Genomic DNA, 12,649 nt, shown 5'->3' with positions numbered 1-12,649 from the left:
TATACTTGTATAGTGTTTAGATTAAACTAAGTGTCTTTTTTGAATTTTCTAAAATACCTGTGAAGGAAGAAGTATAAATGGATGAGTTTACCCAGAATCAGATCCTTATCTTGCCTTATTTTAGCTCAGTTTTCTTTGCTTCTTGGGTTTATTAATCCAGGTTACTTTCTTTGTTCGTCTGGGAATTTACATCCTAATTTTCTTCAAGAGTTTATAAACACTTGGTAAGATTCCCCAGATCCTCAGCCATACTTCATTGCTTCTGTAGAGTTCCTCTGCCTCTCTCAGGTTGGCCTCATTTCTCATCCTTTAAGGAAGAAGGGAACTTCCTAACCAGCCCCCAAAAGTTCTCCTGAGGTGAGTAGGCATTTGGCACAGCAGTTAGGAGACTGCTTGGGATGCCTGCATCCTGTATCAGAGTGCCTCGGGTTTGAGTCCTTGCTCCACTTCTTTTTTTTTTTTTTTAAGATTTGTTTATTTTTATTGGAAAGGCAGATCAGATTTTACACAGAGGAGAAACAGAGAGAAAGATCTTCCATCTACTGGTTCACTCCCTAAATGGCTGCAATGGCCATAGCTGAGCCAATCCTAAGCCAGGAGCCAGAAGCCAGGCGCTTCTTCCGGGTCTCCTACACGGGTGCAGGGTCCCATGTGGAATTCAGGTGTCCATGTGGGATCCCAGCACTTACAAGGTGAGAATTTAGTCGTTGAGCCATCATGCCGGGCCCTTGCTTCACTTCTAATCCGCACCCTGGGAGGCAGCAGATGATGGCTGAAATACTTGGATCCCAGCCATCTGTGTGGAAAACTGGATGGAGTTCCAGACTCCTGGTTTCAACCTGGCCCAGCCCTGTCTGTTCCAAGCATTTGGGGAGTGAACCAGCAGATCAAACACTCTGCTACTCTTTCTCTCCATCACCACCTCTCTGCCCATCATCTCTCTGTCTCCCTATTGTTCTTTCAAGTAAATAAATAAAACTTTAACAAAAGAATTCTAATTACTGCTTTAGGCCTATCTTCACTAACCCCACACAGGTTTTACCTTGCTTGAAGGTTTTCTTAACTCCTAGATTCTTGAAAAAACCTTTTCATATCCTGATAGAGTTGTGTCTGTGTAGCTGACTTTTTTTTTTTTTTTCTGAGTTTATAATGCTAAAGCTAATGAAACTTTAAACAATTATCCATTAGGTCTAGTCTAGTTCTAGCTTTGGGTTGGAAATTAGAATAAGATTTCCAGTTGATATGTGCCATATTTCTGGCAGATTCTGATATTAGGTCTCTATTTTTTAGGTTTGCTTTATTTGAAAGATACAATTACAGAGACAGAGAAATGGAGGGACACAGAGACACTCTGTACACTGGTTCACGCCTCAATGGCTGCAATGGCTATGGCTGTGCTAGGCCAGAGCCAGGAGCAAGGAGCTTCTTCCAGATCTTCCATGTGAGTGCAGAGTCATCCTCTACTGCTTTCCCAGGCACATTAGCAGGGAGCTACATGAAGTGGAGCAGCCAGGACTTGAACTGGGCCCATATGAGATGCCAACCTTGCAAGTTGTAACTTTACCCACTATACTATAACATAGATCCCCAGGCTCCCTCCTGAGGAAGTTTCAAGGAAGTTGTGCTCTGATTAATTTTTAAGGATTTATGTATTTATTTGAAAATCAGAGTTACACAGAGATATCTCCTATCTGTTAACTCACTCCACAAGAGCTGCAATAGCCAGGACTAGACCAGGCTGAAGTCAGGGACCAGGAGCTTTTTCCAGGTCTTCTTTGTGGGTACAGGGGCCCAAACAGTTGAGCCATCTTCCGCTATTTTCCCAAATGCATTATCAGGGAGCTGGATAAGAAGTAGAGTAGCTAGGACTTGAACCATCACCCATATGGAATGCCAGTATCACAGACAGTGGCTTAACTCACTCTGGCCCACTCTGCCCCCACCTTGTCTTGTTTTAAACGTCTGTCTCTCCAAGCTACCCCTCTGCTGTCCTCGAGGGGCCTCCTACTTGCTTCCAGTTTGAGTGGTATGTCTTACATGTTTTCTTCTTTTCTAACCCTTTGCCAATTCCTAAGCCCTTCCACTGTACCTTCTAGAATTAATAGTCTGGTGAATTGTTTTCCTTTAGCTTCTTCTATAAGCATTCCTTTCTCTTTGGTTCAAAACCTGGTTTTTCCTTAGCGACACCTTTATCTGTTGCCCTCTCAAATTCTTTATTCTTTCATGGACTTATCACTGAGATGGAAATGAGATCCATATCCTTGTTTTTCATTGTGACTTTCTGATCATTTTCCCCTGCCATACAAGGAAAACAAAGCAAAACAAACAAGAAAACCCAAAAAACCACCAGCTCAGAGTTTCATGTCATCAGAATATTTCGTTAAGCAGCCTTCCCTGTTGCTGAAATGTACTGCCTCTGAGTCATCCTCACTCATTCCTGGAGGACTTTAGCTCCTGACTCACTGAAACTTTCCCCAGTACTGCTCTGTCTCTTTCACTGACTTTTCTGCACCTGCTGTTGAGCAATGGTTTTCAGTAATGGGAAATTTTGTTCACAGTGAACATTGGCAGTGTCTGAAGACACTTGTGGTGGTCATAATTTCTCAGAAAGGCCAGTTCTTCTCAGATGGGCTACTGGCATCTCACAGCATCCAGGGATGTTGCTCAATGTCCTAGAATACATAGGACAGAGGAAGAAGTTGTCTAGCCCCAAATGTCACTAGTTGCCACTGTTAAGAAACCCTGCTCCAAGGTCTTCTCTAGACCTTGTCATCACCAATAATTGCAATTCCCTCTGTAATCCAACCCTTATCCATCATACTGTGGTCACCTTCTACCATCTTTTCAGTTCTCCTTCTGTACCTTGACTTACTTTCCTTTAATCCTACCTAGAGCTCCAGTCCATTGATCTTACCTTCCTTTTCATTGTTCCAACTCCTTTGATGTTTTGCATTCCTTTCTGACCCAGCATCCATGGTCAGTCATGCTCACTCCCTTGTGTACTCTGTAGAGTCTATTATCCGTCTCTCATGTTATGCACAGTTTAACTCAACTTGTCTACCGTCTCCATCCCTACATTTGCAGCCAAAGGTAGCCAAAAGGAGAATGGGCAGCACTGTAACATAGCGATTAACAACCCCCTACACATACACCTGCAACACTGGCATTCAACATGAACACCAGTTTGCATCCCAGCTGCTCCACCTCTGATCCAGCTTCCTACTAATGCACTTGGGAAAGCAGCAGAAGATAGCCCAAGTGCTTGTGACTTTGCCACCTGTGTGGGAGCTGTGGATAAAGTTCCAAGTTTCTGGCTTTGGCTTGACCAGCTCTGGTTGTTGTGGCCATTTGGAGAGTGAACCAATCTGTCTCTCTGTAATTTTGCCTTTCAAATAAATAAATAAATCTTTAAAAATAAAAAATTTAGAAAATCCTGAACAAACATACATCCATACCGACTAGTTTCAATTTAAAATCTTGATTGAATCTCTCAAATCATCCTATACCAAGCAATCATACTGTATTTCTGTAACCAATCATTCTAAATTACTGTATTATATACTTCTTTTTCCTTAAGAATGTATCACTATAATCTTGCCTCCTGTTTTTCCCAGGTGTAGGGGGAGAAGAATCAGTCAGAACAATTTTTTTCATAAACTTAACCTACCACTTCTATTTGCTGCTAGCATGTGTACCCTTAGACTCCACCTTTCTGCCTATTTGCATCAGTATGTTAGCTGTGCCATCCCTGTATTTGTGCAGTAGTCTTTCTCTCCTATCAAGGAAATGTTTCCGTAATTCTCCTTTCTCAACTATGTGTTTCTATCAATTTATCCTGTTCACATATGTGCTATTGTTTTTCCCATATTAAAAATCATCCTCTTTGACCATCAGTTAACATCTTACTTCTTTGTTGCCTTTTGCTATAAAATTCCTTGTAAGATCTGTCTTTTTATGCTATCCTAGTCAAGTAGGCATCTTGCAGGAACTGATAGAACTATTAGTTAGCTGTAAATATTATGTGAATGTCAAAGTTATAGTGTAAATTATTAGACTATTGAATTACCTTAAAATTTTTTTCTCAGATGCTATTTACAGGTGCTGCTATGGGAAATAGATTAATAAGCATTTCTGTGAGAATTCTAATAAACTGCCTTGCTATAAAAAAAAACGATGTTAATGGGATTTTGGTTCCCATCACCCTGTTAAAATTGTTCTTGAAGAGACCACTACTTTTTTTTAAAAGGCCACTACTGATTTTTACATATTTATATTTACTTACTTTCATTTTATTTGGAAGGATGTATATGTATGAAAGGGAGGAAGGAAGGATGGAAGAGAGAAGGAGAGACAGAGAGAGAATTTTTCTACTGGTTTACTCCCCATATCTGTATCAGCTGGGGCTGGGCTAGGCTGAAACAGGAACCAAGAACTCAATTCAGGTCTCCTCCAGGGTGGCAGGAACCTAGTTAGTTGAGCCATTATCTGCTGCCTCCTACAATTTGCTTTAGCAGAAAGTTGGATGAAAAATTGAAAACCCAGAACTCAAACTAGGCCCTCTGAGGTTGGATGCAGGTGTTCCAAGCAGCAACAACTACTGCACCAAACCTTCACTCTGCCATCAAGGATTTCCCCGTTGCAAGAATCCATTTCTCATTTCCTAATTTTCATTTCCCACCTTACTTAGTTTACAAGTAGCATTTGATGCAGCTGGTCACCTAGTGCTTCTTGACTCACCTTCATTTGGCTGCCATAGATTGCACGCATGCCAGTGGTTGCTCTGACTAAGCTTGGCACAGCCCCTCATCTGTCCCGGCCTCTGCCTTAGACGCTCTGGCTTAATGTCCCTGGCTCACGCAGACCAGTAGGTGCAAGAGCCTAGCTCGGCATGACTTGTGCTCCATCCTGATTTCTAATTTTGCTTGTGGGCTAAGGATTGCTCAGTTCTGTCCTGTCTACCCAGTTCCATTACCAACTCACACATTTATGCTAAGGGTTTTCATGAACCAGGGGAGTCTTCTGCACAAGAAATTGGCAGAGGTTATAGAGTCTTATTGAAGTTTAGGGTGTATGTGAGATGAGATGGGGAGGGGACAAGTACTAAGTGATGATTAGATATATGGCATCCTACTGTATCATTTACAAACACATGCTAACAACAGGTGATGAGACATTTTAATAGATACATTTTAACGGTAACCAGTAATAGATCATTTCTCAATAAAAGATACATCCCTTGAAACTAGAGACCTGATGTCCTGGGCTGGACTCAATCTATTGGTTTCTTTTTATCACTGTAGGCTTTTTTCCCCCATACACTTCCCTGCTTCATTCTCCCACAGATGTTACAGATGCTGCCTTGCTAGTCAGGCTGAGTGGAAGAAGGAAGGATGAAAGCTGACCTGGCTACATGCTTCTTCAGCCTTTCTCCCAAATTCACTGCCACTTTCCCTTACCTTTCTAAGAAGGGTGATACAGTTTTTCACACCTGGATCAGCCCTTGCTCAAGGCCCTTCCTCAAGGGTTCTTCTGCTTTGGCTTGTGGCCTTTTGGGGCACAACAGAGGGTGATTGTTATCTGGAGTAGAAATCAGAGGGAAAAAAATTCCTCTCCCACCCTCTTCCTCTGTTTGCATAGGTTGAAGCCCAAAACCATGACAGATAATGTTTTATTATCAGCAGGTGTCCAAGATGCCCTGTAAGCAGAGCCTAGATTCGGTCTTTCCCTCATCCCCTCACCTGGAGATGACCCCTGGAGGAGCTGCTCTGTTGTTGACTAGGGTCAGCCTAGTGTCAGGGATGCTTGCTGTGGCCTCTTCAGTGAGTCTTGACCTCGGAGTTAGCAAGCCTAGTGGGAATGCTATACCCACAAGCTATGGCTTCCTGCGAGGAAATGCAGAGCTTATTGGCTAGGAAATGCTAAATCAAGTAACCGGGACATTCTCTCCTCCCCAGTGAAACTTAGATCCATAAGAATATGAGATGTGTTGTACCTGGAAATGGCTGGCATTTAGAGCTCCAGAATTATGTTCCGAAGTGGGTAATGGGGATGCAGAAGTTCTAAACTGAACAACTGGAAATCTCAGGAAGTAGCTGTCAGCTTCAAACTTAGTCACATCCACTTATGAAAATGTCTTGTAATCAGACTTGGCTTCATTCTGTTGAAAATGCCAATTTTCTCCATTAGCCTGATCCTAGCACCCACCCAGAACTTCCCAGGAGTACCACCACACCCCCACATTCCTGTGTGAGTCCAGGTCAAAATTGAAGTACAGTCATAAGTTGCATAACCATGTTTCACGCCACAACAGATAACAAATTGCGATGGTGGTCTCATAAGATTAAATTGCCTAGTTGTAGCTGTAGTTTGGTCTACTCTGTGATGTTTACACAATGAAGCCATGTCTTAAATGTCTTACACTGTATCCTTGTCATTACACATTGTGTAATTAGATCTCTTTTGACCTCACTTCTTTTCTTCCTGTATGACATCATTTTCTTAAATCTCTGATACCTAGTTAGACCTGCTAAATTTTTCTAAGGCGTTGAATTTTAGGGTCATCACTGAATAAATCCAGGCCAATTCTCAATATCATCTACCAGCCCTGGAAGGTCCCCTGTTGAGAATGAGTATTTTGGCATTCAACTGGTGGTAGATAAGTTAGGCCTTATAGGAAACCATTTGGGATGCCTGCAGTCTATGTCCGTATCTGGCTTCCAGCCCCCACTCTGCTTCCCAGCACACACCCTGGGATGTTCCAGCTTTATGTTCCCTCCTCTTCCTGAGCTGTGCCCCCTTCAACTTCCTGCCTCACAGCCTACCAGTCATCTTGATTTTCTAGACATTGATTTTGTATTCAGAAAAAGTTTTTTTCTCAAACCTCAGACTCCTAGGGATGCTCACTCACCTTTACCAGTCTTGAGAGTGTGTTCCTCCATGGACTTTTTCCCACTTGGACTTTGAGCATCACTGTTAATACCGTGTCAAATACTGTTTACTCTTCCATTTGGGTATTTGACTTAGTTTGGTCTTCGCCATGTCTTATGAAGTATTTTTACTCTAAGATATTTAATAAATGTAAAATAAGATGCATCACATATATAAAGAATAAAAAAGCAGGGGACAGTACAATGACTCAATTGGCTAATCCTCTTTTGCATAGTGTCTAGATCCCATATGGGTGCTGGTTCGTGTCCCAGCTGCTCCACTTCCCATCTAGCTCCCTGCTTGTGGCCTGAGAAAGTAGTAGAGGATGACCCAAAGCCTTGGGACCCTGCACCCATGTAGGAGACCTGGAAGAGGCTCCGGGTTCCTGGCTTCAGATCAGCACAGCTTGGGCGTTGCGGTCACTTGGGGAGTGAGCCAGCAGATGAAAAATCTTTCTCTCCGTCTCTCCTTCTCTCTGTAAATCTACCTTTCCAATTAAAAAAAAAAAACTTTAAAAATATTAAAGCAAATACCATATAACCACCACTGGTTCCATTTTTAAGCACTTAATTTTTTTGAAGATTTATTTATTTGAAAGGCAGATTTACAGAAAAGGAGCAGAAGAGTCAAGAAATTTTCCTTACACTGTTTCATTCCACAAGTGGACCCAAACTGATCTGATGCCAGGAGCCAGAGCCTCTTCCAGGTCTCCTCACATGGGTGCAGGAGCCCAAGGGGCCATCTTCTGCTGTTTTCCAGGGCACATTAGCAGGGAGCTGGATTGGAAGTGGAGAAGCCAGAACATGAACTAATGCCTATATGGGATTTTTGGTCCACTATGCCACAACACTGGCCCTAGCATTTAACTTTAACAGTAATATACATGCTCGCTTCGGCAGCACGTGTACTAAAAACAGTAATATTCATGGTTTGTCCCTTCTCTTTTACTTTCCTGTTTGCCCTTAGTGGGGTTAAAAACACTGGAAAGACCAGTGGAAGAATCTTTAAGGATCATTGAACTCTCTTCTCTGTGAAAGTGGCCCCAAGTCAGCATCTGCCTAGTAGGAGTTTATGCATTGGCCACATATGTTATCTTATATTTTTATTCAAGATTTATTTATTTGAAAGGCAGAGAGTCATCATTTATTCTCTGGTCCACTCCTGAAATGCCTGCAATACTTGTGCCTTGGCCAAGCTGAAGCCAGGAGCCTAGAATTCCATCCAGGTCTTCTCATGAGTGGCAGAAACCCATACAGTTAAGCCATCAATTTCTGCCTCCTAGGCACATTAGCAGGAAACTGGATCAGACACAAAGTTGCCAGAATTTGAATCAGGCACTCTGATATAGGATGCACGTGTCCAAAAAGTGGATTAACTCATTGCACCATAATGCCTACTTTCTACTTGTGTTACTTTTATCATGAGAAAGCTGTTCAGGGCTCAGTTTATTCTAACCCTTAGTTTTTCTCCCATCAGCAAAACGGAGAATCTGTGTCAGACTCATTTTCCAAGAGAACTTCTGCTATCTTTGGTTTCTTCTCCTGGCCTGTCACATCTTCTGCTTGCCCTTGCTTTGCCTGCACATAAAGTCTATGGGAATTCAGATGGTGCTATGACATCTGCATTAGGTATTCTTGCCCAGTTCTGTCTGACTCCTAGGAACTCACTAGCTATCTGTGGATACACTGCCCTACCTGTCAGGTGTAACCACAGAAGCAGAGGAACAGCAGGTTTTTCTGTTAGTGGCACTGGATATTACAGGTTGAGTATCCCTTATCTGAAATGCTTGGGACTAGAAATGTTTTGGATTTTGGAATATTTCCATATGCATAATAAGATATCTTGAGGGATATAGAACTGAAGCCCAAACACAAAATTCATATATGTTTGCCAAATACTTTAAACACATAATCTGAAAGTAATAGTGTACAATATTTTTAATGCACTTGTGATTTGGTTGTGGTGTGTCACATGAGGTGAGGTATGGGATTGTCTCCTCATATGTGTCAATGTTCAGAAAGTTTCAGATTTTTAGATTAGGGGTACTGTGTTTCACGAACTGCATGGAGTAGAGAGGAGAGATTCCATCTTTATTTTCATTAACCTGTAACTGAAACAGCGTTCCTTCTGTCACTAATGTTAGCAAAAATCTACTGTGTCTTAGCAATATTTATGATTTTGTCAGCACTGATATCGCAAATATTTTCAGGTCATTTTATATTTGTGCAGATATCTTGAAATCTACTTGAAATGATGATAGTTTATTAGGGTCACCTCTAGGCCTTGTAATTTGATGTGTTGATAAGACGCAAATCTATTATGAATTCAAATATGTTTTGAATATTTGAATGATAGCATTCTAATTAATTGATTTCTTTTGTGATCCTATGTATTTTGATGTAGAAAACAGTTTCCCTCTGCACTCATGTTGTATAATCCATCTAGAAAATATATGGAATTGGTCATGAGAGGAATCAGGCAGTAATGTGTGATTAGCTCAAAATAAATTAGCGCAAAATAAGCCCTAAAAAGCATTATGTTAGTATTGGGAAGAAAATACTGTTAGGAATTGGAATAACAGGGCCTGGTGCAATGGCTCAATTGGCTAATCTTCCACCTGCAAGTGCCAGGATTCCATATGGGTGCTGGTTTGTGTCCTGGCTGCTCCACTTCATGTCCAACTCCCTGCTTGTGGCCTGAGAGGGCAGCAGAGGATGGCCCAGAGTTTTAGGACCTTGCACCTGTGTGGGAGACTAGTCAGAAGCTCCTGGCTCCTGGCTTCGGATCAGCTCAGCTCCAGGTCTTATAGCTGTCTGTGGAGTGAACCAGTGGGTGGAAGATCTTTCTATTTCCCCTCCTTTTTGTAAAACTTGCTTTCCAATAAAAATAAATGAATCGGGGAAAAGTTGGAATAACAAAGTTTTGTCATTGAATGACCCCTTACCCTCAGGATCACAGAGTTCTGGAAGAGCTAGCATTCTTAAATACCCATTTTTTCCAAATTTCAGATTGTTCCATGACAAACTTGCCATGGATATGTTTAGTATATTTATCTGGAATGTACAAATTCTTTATACATGGTAAACAACATGAAACTCAACTTCTGTTCAAAGAGGACAAGGGAGCACTAATGGTTAGAAATGCATTCTTCAAAAAAAAAAAATGCATTCTTCTAACCTGGGTTTGGGTTAGGAATTTGAGGGCAGAGATTTCCAGAGAATCTCGTTTTCCTAGGACAGCCCCATGTAGCTTTAGTGGCAAACATCATTCTCCCCGTGGTGCAGTAGCTCCTTGCCAGCTCTCTTATAGCTGCTTCATTAATTCTGAGATCCTTGGTGGCCATGCTTGCGACCAGGGTGATTAGCTGGCTGGGGCCTGTGGTTTTCCCTCCTATTTTCAGCTCAGTGTGCTGTTTTGATTTTGTGGCCATACCTTGCCCTAGCCTCACCCTCTAGGTCTAGCTCAAAGGCCTTGCTTGCCTTATCCTTTGTCCAGGTTAAGAGCAGAAAGTTAGGGGCAGAACCAAAATGCCTTCTGCTCTTCTTTCACAGCAGACTGCACACAGACCTGTATCATAGAGCCAAATATATTTTGTTGAACTTGCACTCGTTCTTTGATTTAGTTGTACCCAGAGCAGTCTGGTTCACTGAAAAAACCAAATAAGTGATTCTGAAGTGAATACATGTATTTGCTTTTGTGGCTTGAGGCATTGTCCTCAATTCTGCTTTCAGAGCATTATCTCCTGCTATTAGGAATCTATTAATTTCACTTCTGATCCAGCTCCCTGCTGAAGATGGTTCAAGTGCTTGGACCCCTGCCAGCACATGTGAGATAGCCAGGAGTTTCAGGCTCCTGATTTCAATCTGGACCAGCCTCGGCCATTGTGACCATTTAGAGAGTGAACAAGTGGATGTAAGACCTCACTCAGTCTCTTCTTCCCTCTCTTTACCACTTTTCTTGCCAAATAAATACATATATTTGAGCTACAAAAAAACTAAGAATCTATTAATTTTATATATACATACACACACACATCCTTCTTCATTTAATAAAGAATTCAAAACAGTTTTTTCCAACTGTCTTTTGTATTTTATTATCTCTTAGTCTTGGAAACCAGTGTTCCCTTGACCTCTGCCCAAAGGGTTTGAAGCAGAAAATTTTTACCAGAGTCTAAGTTAGCACCCCTAGACCTCAGGCTGACTTAATAGGAAGCAACCTTAAGGATGAAATCAGACTGAATACAGAGAAGCTCACTCTAAGGTGAGCAACCATCTGAGAAGCTTGAGCTATCAAAATTGAAATGTGCTGAGTGCCCAGCAACTCCATGTTCAGTTATTTCCTCTTTATATGACTTAGGGAGTCTCTTGCCTTCCAACTCATAACACCCTCCACCTCAACCAAAATGTCCCTTGCCTAATACCAGCCATAACTACCCTTTGGATGCTGGTAATGAATCATATTATTGAAAAAAGAATCCTCAGGAATGGCCTGTGAGATTGTGTTTTTTGTCCCAGCTTAAACTGGGACAGTGTATCAGCATGAGGAGCCGGGATTATATCAGGAAAAACAGATTCCCGCAAGTGCAGCCTCCAGCTTTTTGGACTTACGAGAAATTGCCAGTCAAGAGCTTATATCTAACTAGCTAGTCAGAAGAGAGTCTGGGGCTGGCACAGTGGCTCAACTGCTAATCCTCAGCCTTACAATGCTGACAGCTCATCTGGGAGCTGGTTCTGGTCCTGATTGCTCAACTTCCTGTCCAGCTCCCTGTTTATGACTTGGAAAAGCAACAGAGAATGGCCCAAGTCCTTAGGTTCCTTCACCTAGGTGGGAGACCTGGAGGAAGCTCCTGGCTCTTGGATGTTAGATCAACTCAGCTCTTGCCATAATGACCGTTTGGGGAGTGAACCAGTGGATTGAAGACCTCTCAATCTCTCTGTAAATCTGCCTTTCAAATAAAAATAAATAAATCTGAAAAAAAGAGACTCTTTAGCCAAGATGGATAAACTTCATCCCAAAGCTTCTCCCCAACTATAGACCATAAGGTCTGTGAGGTGATGACCCTGTGTATCCCACACTCCAGATGAATTCCCAGCGTACACTGCAGGGCCTGCACATAGTAGACAGCCAGTGCATATTTGCTGATGAATGGCTGCAGGCTCAAGGAGCTCACAGCCTGGTGTAAGAGATAGGAACCAAGTCAAGAAAAAGTAATTGAAAATTAGGATAATTGTTTTGAGGAAGAAGGACAGAATGTTGCAAGAGCAAATGCCTTAGATTATATGGTTGGGGGCTGGAAGAACTGAGGTTAAAACTGAGACCCGATGGGCCCGGTGGCGTGGCCTAGTGGCTGAGGTCCTTGCCTTGAACGCTCTGGGATCCCATTTGGGCGCCGGTTCTAATCCCGGAAGCCCCGCTTCCCATCCAGCTCCCTACTTGTGGCCTGGGAGGGCAGTCGAGGACGGCCCAAAGCTTTGGGACCCTGCACCCATGTGGGAGACCCAGTGGAGGTTCCTGGTTCCCGGCTTCAGATCGGTGCAGTACCAGCCGTTGCGGCTCACTTGGGGAGTGAATCATCAGATAGAAGATCTTCCTCTCTGTCACTCCTCCTCTCTCTATATCTGACTTTGTGATAAAAATAGGGAAATCTTTAAAAAACAAACAAACAAACAAAAAAACTGAGACCTGAAGGGTAGGTAGGGTAGGCAGAAATGTAGGAGATGAT

General features: G+C 42.4%; 1 protein-coding gene across 2 annotated transcripts in view; it reads left to right on the top strand.

Moving 5' to 3' along the window:
- Positions 1-12,649, top strand: part of NHEJ1 (non-homologous end joining factor 1) — a 96,471-nt gene that overhangs the window by 63,716 nt on the left and 20,106 nt on the right. The gene's annotated exons all lie outside the window — the stretch shown is intronic.

This window comes from Ochotona princeps, chromosome 5 (genome assembly GCF_030435755.1).
Source record: "Ochotona princeps isolate mOchPri1 chromosome 5, mOchPri1.hap1, whole genome shotgun sequence".
Taxonomy (NCBI): Eukaryota; Metazoa; Chordata; class Mammalia; order Lagomorpha; family Ochotonidae; genus Ochotona; species Ochotona princeps.
This window is presented reverse-complemented; position numbering and strand designations above follow the sequence as displayed.